The sequence below is a fragment of the Perna viridis genome, chromosome 7 (assembly GCF_037379345.1).
Source record: "Perna viridis isolate PV_CMFRI_1.1 ecotype Kerala chromosome 7, ASM3737934v1, whole genome shotgun sequence".
In the NCBI taxonomy this organism is placed as follows: domain Eukaryota; kingdom Metazoa; phylum Mollusca; class Bivalvia; order Mytilida; family Mytilidae; genus Perna; species Perna viridis.
The window spans coordinates 15,161,809-15,180,518 of NC_142451.1; the positions used below are offsets into that span (position 1 = coordinate 15,161,809).

Here is an 18,710-nt window from a genome sequence, read left to right on the forward strand (position 1 = left end):
ATTTCGAAAGGCATGTCTGCTGTGGTTAGTAAAAGAGGAAACGAACGTCTGCCGCTGATACAACAAAAGGACGTATACCTTCGCAAACAGGTAGAAAAAGACTATGTTGGCAAGATTTTTCTGTTGTAAATGTAAGCAAGATTATTTAAAACGTTTCTTTTGAACACGTGTATTTTACAGTATCTTATGAATGATACATGAAATATAGGAGATTCATTATGCATCATTTACATGTTCGTATTTTCCTTAAAACAACTTAACATATAATATTGTTAAATAATTGCAGGTGTTATTTACACATTAAGTGGGTGTTAGCTGACACCGAAGGTATACATGTATGGTAACAACAACGAATCCTCGTTTCGAGATTACAAAAATATACCAAAGTTGAACATGTTGTCACGCATACATTGTTGAAGAAGTTAATGCTGATGTTTCAACTTTGACCTGACAGTCTAATGTCACGGACCTCGTGTACCCCCTATTAGGGAACTACGGAATGCCTACATTGCATGCCACAAAGAATCTTACTATGAATGTTTTTTTGTCTACATTTTTATTAGAAATCCGTTTAGGTTATACATCCCAGAAACAATCATTGGAATTGTCAAAACAGTCTGGACACTTCCTCGTCTTTTGTCTATAAAACATTCCATGATATATAGACATTGGAGAATACTTTTCACATGTCTAAGAACTTCGAATGTTCATTTTCTCAATAAGGAGCAGTAATTGACTTCTTTGTCCTACTGGTTGTTTCCTGTTAGGTAATCATTAGACTGGTAACAGGTCTGCTATATATGTTACAATAAGAACAATATTCCACCGTAGTCCTTCGATTCGTAGTTCATTAGCCAACTAAGAAACCTTTGCATTAGATCACATCGTCAAACCAGGTGTAACTACAATCAATTCATACCCATTCACTGAGCTGCTGCATTAGGTGATGTCGATTGTTAGCTTTTCAGCTTTTCGGATATAAAGTAAGGTCCTATGGATGCATAGAAAACATTTTTATCATTAGTGACATTGTCACGTGATAATACCATCTGTTTTTTTATCCGAAATTTTTACGGATACAAAATGTAGTGATTAATTTAATGGTTGTGTATTGGTAGAGAGAAAAATAAATCCTAAAAAAGGCTCCATTATTTATGAAATGTATATACATGTATGTATGAGCCTTCTTCTCCTTCAATTCTTCACTACACGATTTCTTGCTATATTTGTGAACACGTCTGAAATAATAGTATGCATATGATACTTTTGAATAATAATAAATCTGCATGAGTGTACTTGAAGGGTGTGTTATTCGTAATATGTGCGGGTTATCACCACTTCTTAAAAAATCTTTTTTATTTACTGGTTCATTAACTCAAAACTAAAATACAATTCAGTCTGAACTAATACATACTAACGAAGTTCCTCTGTGGGGTTGATTATATCGAACACTAATCCTCCTCCTCCAAGGTTTTGAGTCTATTTTCGAAGCGGAGATGGACTAAAATCCCTGACTTGGGAGGATGAACCGTTCATGGGTTAACGGTATAGTTCAAGCCAGTGTGCGGTTAAAAAGACCAAAAAACTAAGAGAGCTTCATACTATAACAGTTTTAAATTGATTTACTGAGTGATTAATCATTTATTTAGTTGTTGATATTGACAGGTTTCCCTGTATATATACGTCCTCATTCTTTAACATGTTGGTTCAACTTTGAAAACAATATAAAAATCTCAAAACTTACACAATATGAAAACTTATATTTGCATTTAAAATATCAGTGGGTCGACAGTGCTTACTAATGTTACTCCAAGGTTACATCAAAACCCGAACAGAAAGAACCGTGTTTTTCTACGGAAGTCAGACAGATTCCTGCCCCGTGTCAGTGGCAATGTCATCGATACATGTACGTCTGGCACCTCTAGAAGAAGACATAAATTTCTTTTTTGTTAAACTATCATGTTATAATTTAAGGATTAAAGATCACACTTTTATATTAACATGAGGAGGAAATAAATCAAACGCTCCTATATCCAAAATGTCCGTCGCATAAGTAATTCTATATAGATAGATGGCGTTATTTAAAACGTGTAAAGATTTGTACAACTACCAAATAAAAAGATAATTGTAGACTCTTATTGATAAAGCAAATAAATCAAACGGCCGCTAAATTTAACTCATGCCAAAAATTCTGAAATCTGATCTTAGTAGATTGAATTCTAGGTGAAAACTTAGCAGATGCCAGTTGATTATGTTGTACAAAAAATTCATGCTGAAACGCAAGATTCAGATTAAAGCACGTGTCTTCAAGTACTCTCTTAGACTACGTTTGTAACATTTTCTTAATTCGAAAATTAATAGGTTTTAAGGTGGTTTAAACGGTTTTAAAAGTAAGTATAATTCTCCGCTTATTGTACTGACTTTAATCGTTTTTTTCTATTTCAAGTTTAGATTAGGTTTCTTCTGGTATTTTTTTTAATAATATAAAAAAATTACCAAATAATTCAGAAAATTATCACGAAAAAGGGGAACGCAAGTCCGAACCCGCTGTATTTTTTATACCAGGCCACACAACACCAGAGCAATTATACTTATTTATCTGGTAAATATTTCTTAGTTTATCCCTGAACTTGAAAGGATAAGTTAATTTGTTTATCTGAATAATTTCAATATGTCACTACCAACGATAGTAATGTAAAAGACAAATTTCTACAGAGTAAAATTCTCTAGCAGTGCGGTTGCATCTTTTTAGAACTATGTTTTTTTTAAACAAAATGAGTCCTTGTGTTTCTTATGAGTTCAATGTGGAAGTCATTGGACGACAGTTCATCTTGTTCTTATCAGTCTAGCAGTTATATCTATGGGGCCAGTGTTTCTTGGACACGTCCCTTTTCCACATAGTATCACATATTTCTTGCTGATTTATTTATTATGATTTTGGTTACATAAAATGGTTAATGTTATTAGGGCGCTAATCTTAAGAGTTTATCTTGTGACTTTCACTAATAATTTTAGGTCTAGATCTGGCGCAGACTCAGACCTAAGGATAATGACTCTATCTAATACAGCTGGATATACACAGTTACTGGGTCATTTCCGACATAATTGAACCGGTCAGTTTACTGGCGATTTATGGAGATAGAATTTTGTTCTGACGTGATTAATTTTCTACTGATACTTCTGTGCCAGCTGTCGATATACTCTGTCTGCTATATATTTTATATTTCTAAACAAAATGTACGTTTTCGTACAAGAATATATTGTCATGAACAAAGAATCGTTGGAAAATAAAAGCAGTACAAATTGTGCGTAAATTCATACTTAGAAATTTAACTTTAATAAGTTAGTTTCATTCGAGTTCAATATATTTCATTTATCTTTATATATATATTTTTGATAATTAGGTCAAATGTCGTATTTTTGATTAAACGAATTAATTGATTATATAATCAATTTCATTTCTTGCTTGATTCCTATTTAAACTTTTTATTTATTTTGACGATTTTGCCAAATTCTGTATTTTATAAAATACTTAAGCACGTGAATTGTGCACGTGAATCTGTATAATTATAATATTTTTCTGATTTAATTGTCTAAACCCTATTTGTTAGATAATTTGACTCTAATAATTTAAAAAATACATATATATTACTGAACAGCTTGCAAAATCCGATATATTCAAATAAACGATTCCTCCCGAAATAAATCTTATTCCTTAAACATCAAAATTATCGTTTCCGTCTTGTACACATGTAGACCAAAACGTGAGAATATGATATACAGTTAAATTATATATGACACATTTCATATTAAAAAAAATCAAATAATGTATTTATCGTGCAAAAATGCACAATAAACAGCAAATATTGAATTACTTAATTTCAAAATTAAACAAAAACAAAATTACTGTTCATAATTATTCTTTTTAAAACGCAATTTTGATACAAATTTTCCCTTATAAATAACTGAATGTTTCCTACTTTGATTTACGGAAACTCGATTATTTATGGCCAGATACTTTGTTCAATGAGACTTTTATTGCAGTTTAGTTGCATACTAAATTTTGACCTCGTAAATAAATTTCACGCGGTTTATGGGCTGTCGTTTAGTATAAATTTGTCTAATTTTACGTCGGATAAACACTAATGTCCCATTAGGGTTTATTTACAGCCTTTCAGTTAGCGTATAAAAGAGAAGCAAAGCGAATGCTTTTCTTTTGTTAAACAAAAATCTTCACTGAAATTTTGACATGAGTTTATTTTCGACAAATGTTCTTTTCTTCGCAATTATACATTTTATTTTATTTTTTGTGTGTGCATTTTTTCTAGAAAAGATCAAAATTTATTAATTTCCAATACACATCAACGACCATGCGCTTATCTATATTTTTTCTCTTTTTATGTTAGTTCTGTGCATTTTTTTTTTGTCTAGATGGCTTTCTCCTATGCAATTCACGACTATGTATATTTATTTAGGAAAATAACGGTATTCAAAGACCATTAAACAAAATTCAAAACATTTACATCTTGCACTTTCTCCTGATAACATTTTAAAATTTGTTTTTAAGAAACTAGTTATATGGAAATAAAAAAATAATAATCTAATGCAGAAGTTTTATGCACCATACAAAAAAACAAACAAAGAAACTGACTTACATTAAATTTGTATAATAATGAAAAATTCCAACAAGATATAATCAAAATTAGCAGAAAACGAAATAAGATGCACACGGTTTAACATCAAAACTCTTCTGATGAAGGTCAATCTCTTGCGTGAAATAAAGCCTAATAAAAATTTGACTGTTTCTTTAGCGTAATGTATTCTGTCGTGATATAATAAATAGGAGCTTTGGAAATTCACATTTACAAACACACATTATCAATAAATTAATGGTCTAAATGATGGATGCCACGAACAAATTGTTGTGGTATACATGTGAATCTGCATTTATAAAACATGTATAAAATATCCATTTTGCAATCATATTTCTAAAGCATTTATCATTCAGTCTTCTCTAAGTGGGATTTGAGAAGAATAATTATCTTCAAATGAATCTGGCCTTTGTTCAAATATGCCTCTGACTTTCTAGATGTGGACAAGTTTACTTTAGAACAATAAATGCGTCAAAAAGTTCGGTTTTATTTAATATTTCTTATCATTGTCATTTTCCTTCTTCTTAATTTACTTTTTAATTATTTATTTATTCATTCAATTAAACTTTTATTATTTGAATAACTGTAAACTTCGCTTTGCATTCGTTGTAAGCTTGAATACATTTATCACTGCAGTTAAAGAACCAAACGTTCCTGTAAATCTATTTGTTGACTTAAATCAACCCCTTATTCAAATTCAGAACGGACAAAAAAACGTGTGTGACATTTTTTCCTTGTATGCAATAGTAAGAGTTGCTCTTGAATGCTATTAACGATGAAGCTTAAAGCAAACCCTGGTCTGATTTCGAAAGAAATCAAATTGATTTTAAATAACGAATTCCAAGCGATCTGATTGGTCAGTATTTTATTTGTAGATGAATTTGACAACTTGAGTAGTTAATGAAAGTGTTGTAACTGCATCTAGCATGATTGTGAGGAAGTTATAGAACTATTTGTGCTATCCGCTTGCTACACTTATCTTATAGTTTGGAGGAGACAAATGTTAATCTTTTATTGTTTAAACTCGTTAAACAAATAACTAAAGTATAACTGAAAATTAATATGTCAATAAATTGTTGCACTTCGTAGTCTCAGTTGATGACTTTAAATCCTATGTTGCAGGTCTCTAAATTTGGTATGCAACATGATTCAGAAAATTTGAAATTTGCCACCATTTTCTCAGTTTCAGTAGCTACACATCATGAATACATACATAATATGAATCGTATTTCTGCAATGAAGTTGAAGCTAGGGGCGGTATCCCATGACTTACCATGCTGCTTGAAAGATAGCTAATATGTCAAGGGATTACCAAGCCACAATATGGACGTTTTTTTTGTAACGAAAGTATCTTCGTCTGCCAGGTCGTTGAAAATTCATCGAAGTGAAAAAAGCGGCATTATCTTCATTCTAAGAGCAATAAATGTTTAGCAAACAAATGTATGATAAAGTAACGTTTCACTAAGGATCGTAGAATATTAGCATTTTTGATGTATGTATTTTTGCAAAAAATTAAGTCCCCTTACAAAAGATGTCACTGCCCGGATGTTCATTGTTCATTTAGATAGAGGGTAGGATCTCACCTATGGCGACAGGCGGTCATACAGTCTATATGGGTGGCGACTTAAAAGTGTATATACCGGAAGGGATTGTGACTACGATTTTCTCATAAAACTATAATTATCTTCTGTCGTGCATTGTATCTGGGATCCGATCAAAGTCAAACATTTTAGAAAATAGCTTTTCCATGGTTCTTCTACCCTCCCCTAAAAACTCTTCGAAAAAGATTGTATTGTAGTCATACTATACTTGTGATGTACTCACAAAACTGAACGAAACTTAAAAGGCGTATAGTTTTGAAACGTTTCATGGTGCTTGTATTGCGAGGAATAGAGATATTATGCAACTTCTAGTGTCCATTGTGGTTCTGAAAACAAGCCAAGTCACGTACTTGAATATGTTAATTAAATTGCTTGTAGCTTCTTTAAGGATGAAATAAAAGTATACCTATACTATATTTGCCACGGAACTACATATACATGTTTGTATACTTAAAAGCGAATATCAGAAATAAATATATGCCATCTAAACATCGGTCCTTTGTCAAAACGAACAACGCTATTTGGCAAGGGAAGTAAAAAGCTAATACATGTACATACACAAATTTGCATAAAATGATTTGCTGTATTTGGTGACTGATTACGCCGAAAAGTTCAACAACTTAAGCTATGCAACATCTCAGTATTGAAAAAAGGTTAAATTGTATGTTTATACATGATGACTGTAACACATTTATAACAACAAGGTAGTTTTTTTTTTGTTTGATGAGGAAAATAAGAAAGTATGCACAGAGACACACCGGATGTGATACGGTCCAAAATGAGAATCAATGTAAAGGTAATCCAAGATTGACACAAATTTGCTCATGATGTAATACAATGAGAATGTTTTAGCCGTACTGATTGACGCCATGCTTATGGAGATTTGTTTGTTTTGTGTTATATATCATTCAATGGTTCCAAAACACCTCATGAAAAGTAGGCAATTAAACACTCATCATAAAGTGTTGATTTTCTTCTTTTCAGATTTTTGTACGCCGTCACGGTTATTTTTCGCCTCATTTCGTTTACGATGTTGTGCAAGCGTGTTGACGGAGACTGAACGTTAGAAACATTTCTGAAAAATTAATCATTTTTCGTATCTTTGACAGTTAGTTGTATTTAAATTATAAATATCTAGAAATAGCGCATTTAAACGCTTGTTACGTTACGTCCGACGTGCGGCGTCATTGAACCGTGACGTTTCTTTTACAAAACGGTCTTTTAAAAAGTTTTATTAGCAAATATCGGAATACTTAGATAACATAAAACTGTTGCATCTAACGAGATATCAGTTTGTTCCTCTTTTCAATTTGAACTTGATCATTTTCCCAGCTGCACAAAATAATCAGTTTTTTACCCAGCATGCGTTTTGAAATATGGCGGTCTTATTTCTCTCAAAGGTCATCAGGTTAGGGCGGATTGTTCAGATTATGAATGAAAAGACACGAGGAGAAGAAACTTCGGAACATAAAACTTAAACTTGACAGTTCTTTGCCTATAAATCTGTCAAGTATTGGGGAACTGACACAGTGGAGAGGTACATTGGGAACAGATCTGTCCCGTTTTAACATACTTGGAAGGCCTAGCTGACATCAAGGCAATATTTAAAACTCAACTTTTTGTTGCTTTGACAAATTTGCTGACTGACGAATAAAATAATTCTACCCCTTTGCTAATAAATAACATAACAATCTAGAGTGAATGTAACGCGTTATAACAACCGATACGTTATGTCAAAGAAAATGCTTGACTTGTAATTTATGGCTTGTATCGCTTCCTTTAAGGATTTTTGCTGAGAACGATACACCGATGCTTATCATATGAATTCCAATCTTCTAATTCTTGATTTGAACCATACGCAAAAATTACAAGCCTTGATAATTGTTAAGATCTATTGGTTTCCGTTCTGTTACCATGCTTGTACATCATGCAGCGTGTTTAAATGCACGTACATGTATAATTACCCATACTTTTATGAATGGCATAACTTGAGATGCAGTTCATTTTGAATAATGTGACTTGATAATTGTTTTTATTAAACCAGATACCTAAATTATTTTAAAAAGAGCGAGCAATTCATCAAATTTAAATGTTAAGCATAAATAACCCTCCTAATGGTGAAGGGGGAGCAACCCAAAATAGAACTAAGACCAATGTTGAAATTGGAGACTATTTGAATCATGATTAGTTTTTTTTTTTTGTAAGTCAAGTTGCTCCGTTCAATGGAGCCTTCAGGTATACGACCGCATCAAACCGTTTACTAAAAGTTCAAATCGTGAAAACGCATTTGTACATCGACCATACGGAGAACCACTTAAAGTATTTATATGTCTGCTTTGGTTTTTACGACTAAAGATATTTCTCTTTTCTTATGCCAAGTAATGATATGTTTATTAAACCATTCGGAAGTTCAACTGGTACTATTGCACTCTTCGAATTTTCTAAAACAAATGTGGCAATGTTAGAGAGATAGATCTGTTTTATGTCCAGATGTTAGCTGAATTACCCAATGAGACGCGGCAGGGTTTATTTATTTGTGTTGAGTGTTTTATTTGCATTTGTAGGCTACTAAGTAACATACAAGACATTGTGCAACAAAGATAATAAAAGACTTTCATCACATCTTTTTCATGATAGTCTCGATTTTTTCTCTCTCTTAGCAGTTACACAGGAAAAATAAGACTATGCATACATAGTTGCTTGGGTTTTAAATAATGATCTCTGAAATAGGTATTCGGGCGTTGCCACTACCAAAATAATTTTCAGACTCTTGTTTTAAGCTGTCGTTAATGTAAGACAATGACATTCACACATTTCAGCGGTTACTTTAAGACATAAAATTGTAATGCAATGTCGCGAGAACCGAAAATATACAGACCAGCACTGTATATTTGTGACATCGTCCTATTGCCATTACATCGTGGATCAAATAGCATTTGTTATCCTGATATTTACCATGACCGATAAACATCTGAAGTAATACATATAAATATAGACAAGAGAATTCAAATACTTTTATAAGTTATATGATAATAGCATTTTGGACCTTTACAGTGAAATATCCGTTTATTTCTTGCGTGGCTATTAGTTATTTACGGTAGAAAGAATTTAACTTTCTGTAATCGCAAGAAAACTCGGGTGCGGATCCAAAAGTTTGTGAAAGGGGTCGGATTCCACGGTATAATTTGCCTATTTTCTGCTTTGTGCTTATATTTGACCTAATTTCCCACAAAATAATTAAAGTTATCCTACAAAAGCGAGCAACAATTGGAACCCGGTCCTGGATCCTCCACACAATATTGTAAACACGTTTAACTGTATTTTTTTTTTATTTTATTTTCATAGTATAAAAATAGGATTTGCTCAGAAATCCATGTATTTGAGTTTGGCGAAGGGCTGTATAAAGGGATCTTTAGACTTGTTCCTACTTTGTTGGGTAGTGATACTGTCTATTGTTGAGAATTGTCTGTTGTTACGTCCTTTTTAGCAAAAAAATATCTCTAAATTACCATGCCTCTATAATGATAAAAACATAAATCTTTCCAGTTCATCCCACTGTTAATAGCCAATCATCACCCACTTGGTGATTTTAAATTATTCTTTAGCTGAGGCTTTTATTTAAATGACGAAATTTAATTAACTATTTATAATTAAATGTGCACTGTAAGATGCAACTTTCGATGGCGTTTGTCGATGTTGAGCTTACTGTGGTTGCCTCGATTCGAAATAATGTGTTCCCTTGCATATTTTGAAGTGTAAAGTGATCAAGCATGTATATGTCAGATTTCTATTTCTAAAAGAATTCCCTTCCATTGTTGTTTTGATAGTGAGACAATGAAATGAACTTAAAGTACTTATTTTATGCATATATCTTATGGAAATAAGTATCGAGTACATACACGTACACGTAGGATCCGTGTCCAGTCTATACCTGCATGTCCGCGCTCTTTACACAGTGATAATTTTGCCATTGTTATAATAAATAAACAACTGTTATTACAATCATTTGGCTATAAATATTCTACTCGAAAACTCATCGAGTTGAGAATGTTTACATTTATACAATGGTTAAATATTTTATATACATGTTTATTGTTTTATTGGCAACATTAGACTTCGTTTGAAACATCAACCTTTACATGGAGCTTACCGGAGTTATCCCTCTTGGAACGGCGAAACTAACATTTGTCAACTTCGTCAGACGGGTTAAAGAAAGTGTAATTTATTGCTTAAATTGGGTATTAAAATCTGATATATTTCGTTCTTATCGAATGTATTGAAAACTTCAAAGAAGTTTGAAATCCTAGTAGTTAAAAAATGTGCCGGATAACAGGTGAAAACTGCACAGAATGTGTCATTAAGTATTTAAAAATTGTGCAAAATATTATGCCAGTTTTTTCTGAATTTCTTAACTGACAGTACAATTTATATGTAATAAAATTTAAACACAATTGTCTTACAAAGTTATCATCCTCAAGAAGAATCGTCTATTTACGATGTTTTATCTTTATTTCCTCTCGTTAAACGACCATAAAACTAGAGATAACGCTGTTTGAAGTCGTATCTAGAGGTACCATTTAATGCTGGTTTCCATCAAAATTTGTCCAGTTGAGCTTGTAATATCTTCACAACAGGACGTCCCGGAAAACACCTTTTGATGTAAGAAGCGCAAAGGTGAGTAAAAATTGTACATTTATGAAATCCAGCTGAGAAAATGACTTGTATTCATATATCCTCATTTATATCAATTATTTAAAGCTACTAATTTGCCTTCTGAAAGAGAAACTGAGTGTCGCACTTTATGTTACTTTTTAATGCACATTTCATGAGCGAAAGGGCGGGAGGGGATGTTATGATAATTGGAGGGGCAATTAAAAGTAACTAAACAAGTCATTTTGGAATTCAAGCCGTTGTAATTACCGCAGTATTGATGGGGTTTTAAAGAGTTTATCGTGTAGAAAGGTCACTTAACTTACATCGAAATGCACTGCAATTTTTTTTTCAAGGGCATTCCCATCCTTATATTAAGAGTGGATAAATTCGTATCATCTTTCTGGTTTTGTCTTTTTTACGACTGCACTTATAAATATTATTTATCCCTTTATGTTTGGCTCTTCATATTTCTTGTTTTTGTTTGAAAACTTAATGTTGGGTGTTTAAAATCAATTTTCATCTGTCCGGTGGGAAATTTGTAGAAACGAAAGCCTTTTTTCAGAAAACTCCTCATGATACTGAAAAAAAGTTGGCCAAGAATTCTAGAAATCTGCATCTAAAAAATTGCATTCCATTACAATTATTATAAGTGTATGTTTAGTTGCAAATGCTACCGAAGCTCCCGTCTTTGAAATGTGTATTAAAAATGATCAAAGCGAAGATATGAAAGAATTCATATAGCTACAAGAATACTTAAACAATCTTTCAACGATTAGATAGAGTATTCTTAAGATGTTGTAACTGTTTATATGATGGTTAATTATAATCACCTTGTCTTGAAACAGCATTTCTCTTCAAGAGCAGATTTTTTGATAGATTGCAAAATAATTTTGTAGATATTTTGAACGAGTTTGGCAAATCTCCATTAATTCTTAATGAGAAACAAACATATAATATTACATATGATGGTAGCATACATGCTGAGAATTGCTGTGATTGAAATCTACACTGACAGGCGCGAAACGTACACCAACAGATGTATTTTCAAGATTTGGGTCATTATATTATACGTGGCAAGGAGTACGAACTCATCAGTCTAAATTAAAATAATATATGTTCTGGCAGTCGTATCAACCGTTTGATTTATTTTTGTTTTCACTAATAATTGAAACAAAAAATAACACTGTGAATTATACTTGAATGCATATGCAAACCAGGTTTGTGTTTGCAATTTCACGAAACTAAAACACTTATGGCAAAAGAAATGTCAAGCGGGTCAGCCTTATTGATGTCAATTACCAAGAGTTGTTCCTCTTTGCCCGCCTCTTTGAACCCTTGATTATAGCATAGGAATAAAATTTAAAACACAATTATACTTCGAGGATACGCATATTTGGAAACAATATTCAGGCATACATTTATATTGCCTGTCGATTTATGGGGCAATTTAATTTTAAGGTATTTAAGAACAGATTTTATGAAAAACTATATTTTCAAACAAACATGTTTGAAAAAAAATCAACCGTTTTGCTATGTGATGACTACAGAGTTATCTACACTATGGAAGAGATCTTTTAGAATTTAGAAAATAAGTGTAGCCGTATAAGAATATCTCTGTCCTTATTTCGTTGATGAAATGAAATTTAACTTTAATTATTATAATACAAATTCAACGAAAATTTCAAAAATCCATCATGATTCACTTATCGATATTTGTATCATTGCGTTCAGTGTGAGTGTGCGAAGCAAACGCCCTTTTCCATGTTTAAATAAGCGATAAGAAGTTCAAGTATCGATGTCTCCTTTGAGTCGACCTTTTTATTTATTCATCACTGTTTTACAGCCTAAAGATTTAATGTTGCAGTTTTATTGTGTTGACATTGTCTTATTTTACGACTGTATATTTCTATGTAAACTCGCTAATCTACTATTATGTGTAGATTTATCATAAAACGTTCACCAGACGCTTGACACATTTTATAACCTTTCAGTCACACGCTTGAAATCATACATACTTCATGTCAAGCCAAAATTTAAGGATGTCTTCCGGCTATTTAACTTTCAAGATTACAATTATAAATGACCAGAATATGAACATTATGCAAAAAATTACCATTTTAACACTTATCATTTTTATGCATTTAACAGGAAATTACACCCGGATCCAGAACTAAGATTGACCATATGCACATGTATTCGCCACGATATATACCCTGTAGATCCGAATTTGTGTCAAATGTATTACAAATCCGAGTCTGCGGAGTCACATGTAGTGGTCGGAAAATCAGCTGTGATATGCAGAGTCAAGGTGAATGATAGAACACGGAATCAATTGATGTGGACAGGAAGTGATGTCATGGTGATTTCAAATTCCCCAATTACTTGTGTACTTACAAAAATTCTTTGGTAAGATAAAAAACAAATATAAATTTTATGGGTCCTATTTTTCAAACGATTTGTGTTATTACAATAGTATATTGCACCGACCACGTGGTTTCTACAGAACAATATAGGTATGGCCCTGTCCAACTTACATGTAGAACATGTATATAGAGGAATCAACATGCTTTTGTCAATCCAGTATTATGAAGGAAAAATATCATTTGTCTTCCGTGTACCAATATATTCAATAAGACCTTGAATGATTTAATGGCCTGCAGCACTTTTCCACATTTCGTAGACAGAAATACATTTTGTAGATAGAATTTTTCGACAGTATGAAAAATTGGAAATACAAGTAAGTCCTAAAAATGAGGCAGTTGAGATCTTTCTGAATGTGATGACATAAATATACAATTACATGAACACTACTCTGTTGAGATACTCTCAGGTTGAGCATACATAAATTCGCGGAATAAGCAAGGGAGGACTCAAAAACTCCAAGACTACTAGCCATTTCTTAATATCATACTTCAAAAGTTTATTCACTGCTATACTTTATATACCTGTTACCGTTTTCAAAAATATCCTTCTTCGACTCTAATATATTTTTTTGCTTTTAGTTTTTATTATAATGTATTCTTTTACCTATCTTGACATGCCTTTATGTTATATGTACTTTCGATAATATTTATATATCTCTCTTGTCCTGGTGCAATCATCCATACGTGGACAGGGGCGTAGCTGCCTAGGGGCGTAGCTGCCTATACGCAAATACGCAGTTGCGTACTTTAGGAAAAAGTAACAAAAATAAAAACACACATTTTAAAGATGAAATAAAGGTTTTATGCAATGACTCACTGGGGGCCTTGAGCGACCCCCACCCCAAGACCCCTCGCCGTAATATTGCGTACAAATAAAACAGGCCTAGCTACGCCCCTGGTGCAGTACTTCAAGCCTCTTAACCAAATTTGTCCAAGATGGAAATAATGAAATCATATTGATCACCATTTTAACAACAAATTAGAAAATTGAAACATTAACAAGTTATTGGATATCTTATTATTGGATATCTGATATCTTTGGTCGTTAATGGTACTCGGTAACTATCGTAACTTTCACCAAAAATAAAACAGAAGTGAAATTTGAGACCTTTAATAAAATTTCAATACTTAATTCATTTTGTTATTGCCGAAATTAGTAAAACACGAAAAAGATGCCATTTTTTTTTATCGTCACCCCTTTTAAAAGAAACTATTGTTTACAAAGTCAAAGTGATTATTTTATCAAGATTTTTTAAAGATCGGCTTGAGTAAATTAAAGTAATTGCGGTTCAACTTTATTTTTAAAGAAATAAAAAAAAAAGTATAAAACGATATAGTTTTAATTACATATGTACCTGTATATGGTTGAAGCCACACATGCTCCTGAAGACAGCTAAACGATATAGAGACGTTGCAAAATAGTAAAATGTTAAGAATATAATATACTGTACTATGGTCAACAAAATTCTTCATAATTGTGAAAAAGTAGTTTCCAGTATACACGAATATCTTGAACTGACATTTGATCTAACCAAACAGCTCCGGGGCTAATTCGGTAGGAAATTATTAAGTTTCTTGGGAAACGTTCCTTTAGAAAAGGGTGGCAAATGATACACTCGCGCAAATAAGTTGTATCGCAATGGAACGCAAAACTAGCGCAAACGGGTATCTCACAGTTTCTTCGGGATGGAAAGGGAGTTAAACAGAGGAACATTTACTGTACATAGAGTATTCATTCGTATGAAACCATAATAAATTAATGAATGCTTTCTATTGGTTGTGCTTCAACATTTAGGAAATTTTCCCGGTCCTTATAAATACTGACACATTATAATTTGTAAGACCAGTACCAACACCGTCCAAATGTTGACAGGTTAGAATAACTGGTGCATCAAACCAGCACTATACACGTCGTAAAAGTTCAATGGTATAGTTATAATAGGGTCATAGGTCATATATTGACATGTGACTTTCATGAAAACCCTTATTAAATAGCATCTATCTTGGTTCATATTTCGTTTCTGTAATAAAGAGATAAAAGTATTTTAATGTTAGGACGAAGTAGTTTGTGATCTATCAAACTGCGAGTATTTCCGGTTGTCAGTGGTGCTTGTTCTCGTGGGCGATTCTAGTTTTTCGAAACAAACTTCATCGATTTGAAAATAAAAATCATCAAACGTAGCGAACTGTAGAGAACATGTAATAACCGCCACACATTTCGAACATTCACCGACACAAAACATGCCATTAAACCTGCATTAAACAAAAATACTATGACAGTTTATGCAATTTGTCTAATTTTTACGGTCTATCCTAGATAGCAACAAACAATATGAATCAACTATGAACAGGATTCAATCAAATGACACGCGTGTTGCGGTAGTAAAATCTCGTATTGAAGCTGTCAGTGTCACTTAAGGTGACAGTCCGAAGATACAGTCGACTAAATTTTGGCCTGATTTCTTGGGGCTATTTGATACTGTAAATAGTGATATATAGGTGGTATTTGGTTTCAGGTCGTGCACAGTGTAAAATGTTACTCTTTAACAATACAAAACACTTATGGTAGAAATTGAGAATCAATTAAAGTTTTAGTTTTCAAAATTTATCGCTTTTTCTTACTGTCACTATTAACAATGTTGCTATGAATCACAATTGACAAACACGAGGTTGGATATTGAACGACAATAGTATATTTGTTCAAGGTGTATTTCATTTGGTTTTATCATGTTTATTTTTTATCATATTACGTGAGTAATTGCCTGAATGCAAACTCTAATGCAATATTTGAACACTTTTCTTCTCCGAGTTGTGCATCTTAGATCGCAACCTTGAATTTTATACATTTGTTTAAAATGCTGCCGGTTTGGTAAGATTACATGACGTATTAATACTGATGCGATGCAGTGGACAAAGTTCATACAAAATGCTGAAAATATATTCGTTAACTAGACCCAGACTATGAGAAGACACGTGCTCCTAATCAAACAACCAGTTTGGATGTTGTTTTTCATCGTTAGGCGTTAAAGGAATATGACACAAAAAATTTGAAATACATTAAAAAACTCCATATACAACATGTAAATGACCTCTACACTGTTCTGAATTAAAGGATCATGTTTTTAAAATGTAATACCACTATGGCAGTAACATTCATCACCGCGAATTAATGTGTGTACTGAGAAGAAAACTATTGATACCAATACACTAAAGTGTGAAAAATAAGCCAAAACATTATCTTACAGAATGTATTAAACACAAAACTACAAAATGAAAACTGTTGCACTGAACAATATCAACATGTTCTGTTTTTCGTTTAGGAATTGTAAAAAAAATACACATGCAGTAATACGAAAAGACCTTTAAAAATTCCGAGATTACAAAATTGTTCCAGCACTGATAACAAAAGTAGGTACGGAAAATGTTAAAGTGAGCCTCTGCCAGCCCAAAATTACTTAGGGAAAAAGGCTAAGAAGATAACGCAAAATGAATTAAAATTTACGTTTCCAAGAAACGTGCAGAAGTCGCCTCTCGTTTCCTGATCAGTCTTTTGAGAAACGTATCGTCAGTTGAACTGCTTATAATTAATCGAGGCAGCGTAAATAACCTGGATATCAAATTTTATCGAAATCGAACAACTGTGAATTTTTTATCGCGGTAGCGGCCATTTTGAAAATGGCGGTCAATACGTAGTTCAAATTATCGATTGAGCCGCAGATTCTTAATAGTGGCGTCTTAAATAACCTAGACATCAATTTTCATCAAAATCGAACAACTTTGACACGGTGGCGGCCATTTTGAAAATGGCAGCCGACACGTAGCTCCAATTGCAAATTGAGCCACAGATTATTAATCTGGACGGCTCAGAGAACCTAGATATAAATTTTCATCGAAATCGGACAAATTTGAATTTTCGACCGCGTTGGCGGCCAAGACGCACGCGATTTTTTATCGTGATTTTGTTTGAACTATAGAGCTTAATTTATACACCAAGTTTCGTCGAATTCTGATCAGCAGTTTTCGAGATATATGATGTTCCAATATCCGGTGTAAAAAATGGGTACCTTTAGTCCAGCGGCCATTTTGAAAAAATGGCGGCAGCTGAAAATTTTTTTTTTTTTGGTTTTTTTTTTTTTTGGGGGGGGGGGTTCTGCATCCTTCGAAGAGTAGTTCTAACATCTTGAAAAGTTTCATCTCAATCGGACCAGTCACTTCTGAGAAAAGGGGCGGACACTTTCAACAATTTTTATGACAGGAAAATTAAAATAATAATAATTAAAATTTACGTTTCCACGAAACGTGTAGAAGTCGCCTCCCGTTTCCTGATCAATCTTTTGAGAAACATATCGTCAATGGAACTGCCTATAATTAATCGAGGCAGCGTAGAGAACCTGGATATCAAATTTCATCGAAATCGAACAACTTTAAATTTTTTATCGCGGTGGCGGCCATTTTACAAATGGCAACCGACACGCAGCTCCAATTGCGAATTGAGCTGCAAATTATTACTCGATACGGCTCAGAGAACGTAGATATCAATTTTCATCGAAATCGGACAAATTTGAATTTTCGACCGCGTTGGCGGTCATTTTGAAAATGGCGGCCGAGACGCACGCGATTTTTATCGTGATTTTCTTCAGACTAATGAGCTTAGTAAAAACACCAAGTTTCGCCAAATTCTGGTCAGCAGTTTTCGAGATATTTGATGTTTTAATTTCCGGTGTACAAAAATGGGTACGTCCAGTCTGACGGCCATTTTGAAAAAATGGCGGCAGCTGAAAATTTTTTTCTTGAAGTTCTGCATCCTTCGAAGAGTAGTTCTAAATTCCTGAGAAGTTTTGTCTCAATCGGACCAGCCACTTTTGAGAAAAAAAGCGGACACTTTCAGCAATTTTTATGACAGGAGAATTAAAATAATAATAATAATGATAATAATAATAATAATAATAATAATAATAATAATGATAAGAAACACAGTAAAAACAATAAATATCATACAACTGAACAATTATATAGTAGAGGTGTTACTGACGCTCATGACTAGGTTAAAATCTAAAATATCTCTTATTTCACCAAGTTTTTCAGTAATGAATACAGTTGCATTATAATACCATGGACAACGAGAGATGTCTGCTAATTTTTCGCGGCACAGTCTACGAAACGGTGTATACGTCATTCATAGAAGACGCATTTTCACCCTCGGGTCCAACAGTATAAAATAAGAGATGTGGTATGCCAACCAACAAATAGGTCGGTCTAAAAGGTCGTTCGTCTATCATTAGGTGATCAAGATTGTCAAGTTGAAAAAAGAAATGCTGCATTATTTGAAAAGTTTCTTGTGAAACGTAAACACTAATGAGGTTATACAAACGTTTAAAATA

At 32.9% G+C, this 18,710-nt stretch overlaps 1 long non-coding RNA gene across 2 annotated transcripts in view; it reads right to left on the reverse strand.

Moving 5' to 3' along the window:
* Window positions 1–263: 263 nt before the first annotated feature.
* LOC148611494 (uncharacterized) overlaps window positions 264–18,710 on the reverse strand; it is a 44,003-nt gene continuing 25,556 nt past the window's right edge. The window contains exons 1-3 of one of the 2 annotated variants that reach the window (XR_015924135.1): window positions 4,656–4,777; window positions 1,415–1,921; window positions 264–991 (exon numbers count right to left, since the gene is read on the reverse strand). This is a non-coding gene — a long non-coding RNA (uncharacterized LOC148611494). Of the gene's footprint in view, window positions 992–1,414; window positions 1,922–4,655; window positions 4,778–18,710 lie in introns of those variants that run through there. The other variant, XR_015924136.1, reaches the window with a different exon arrangement.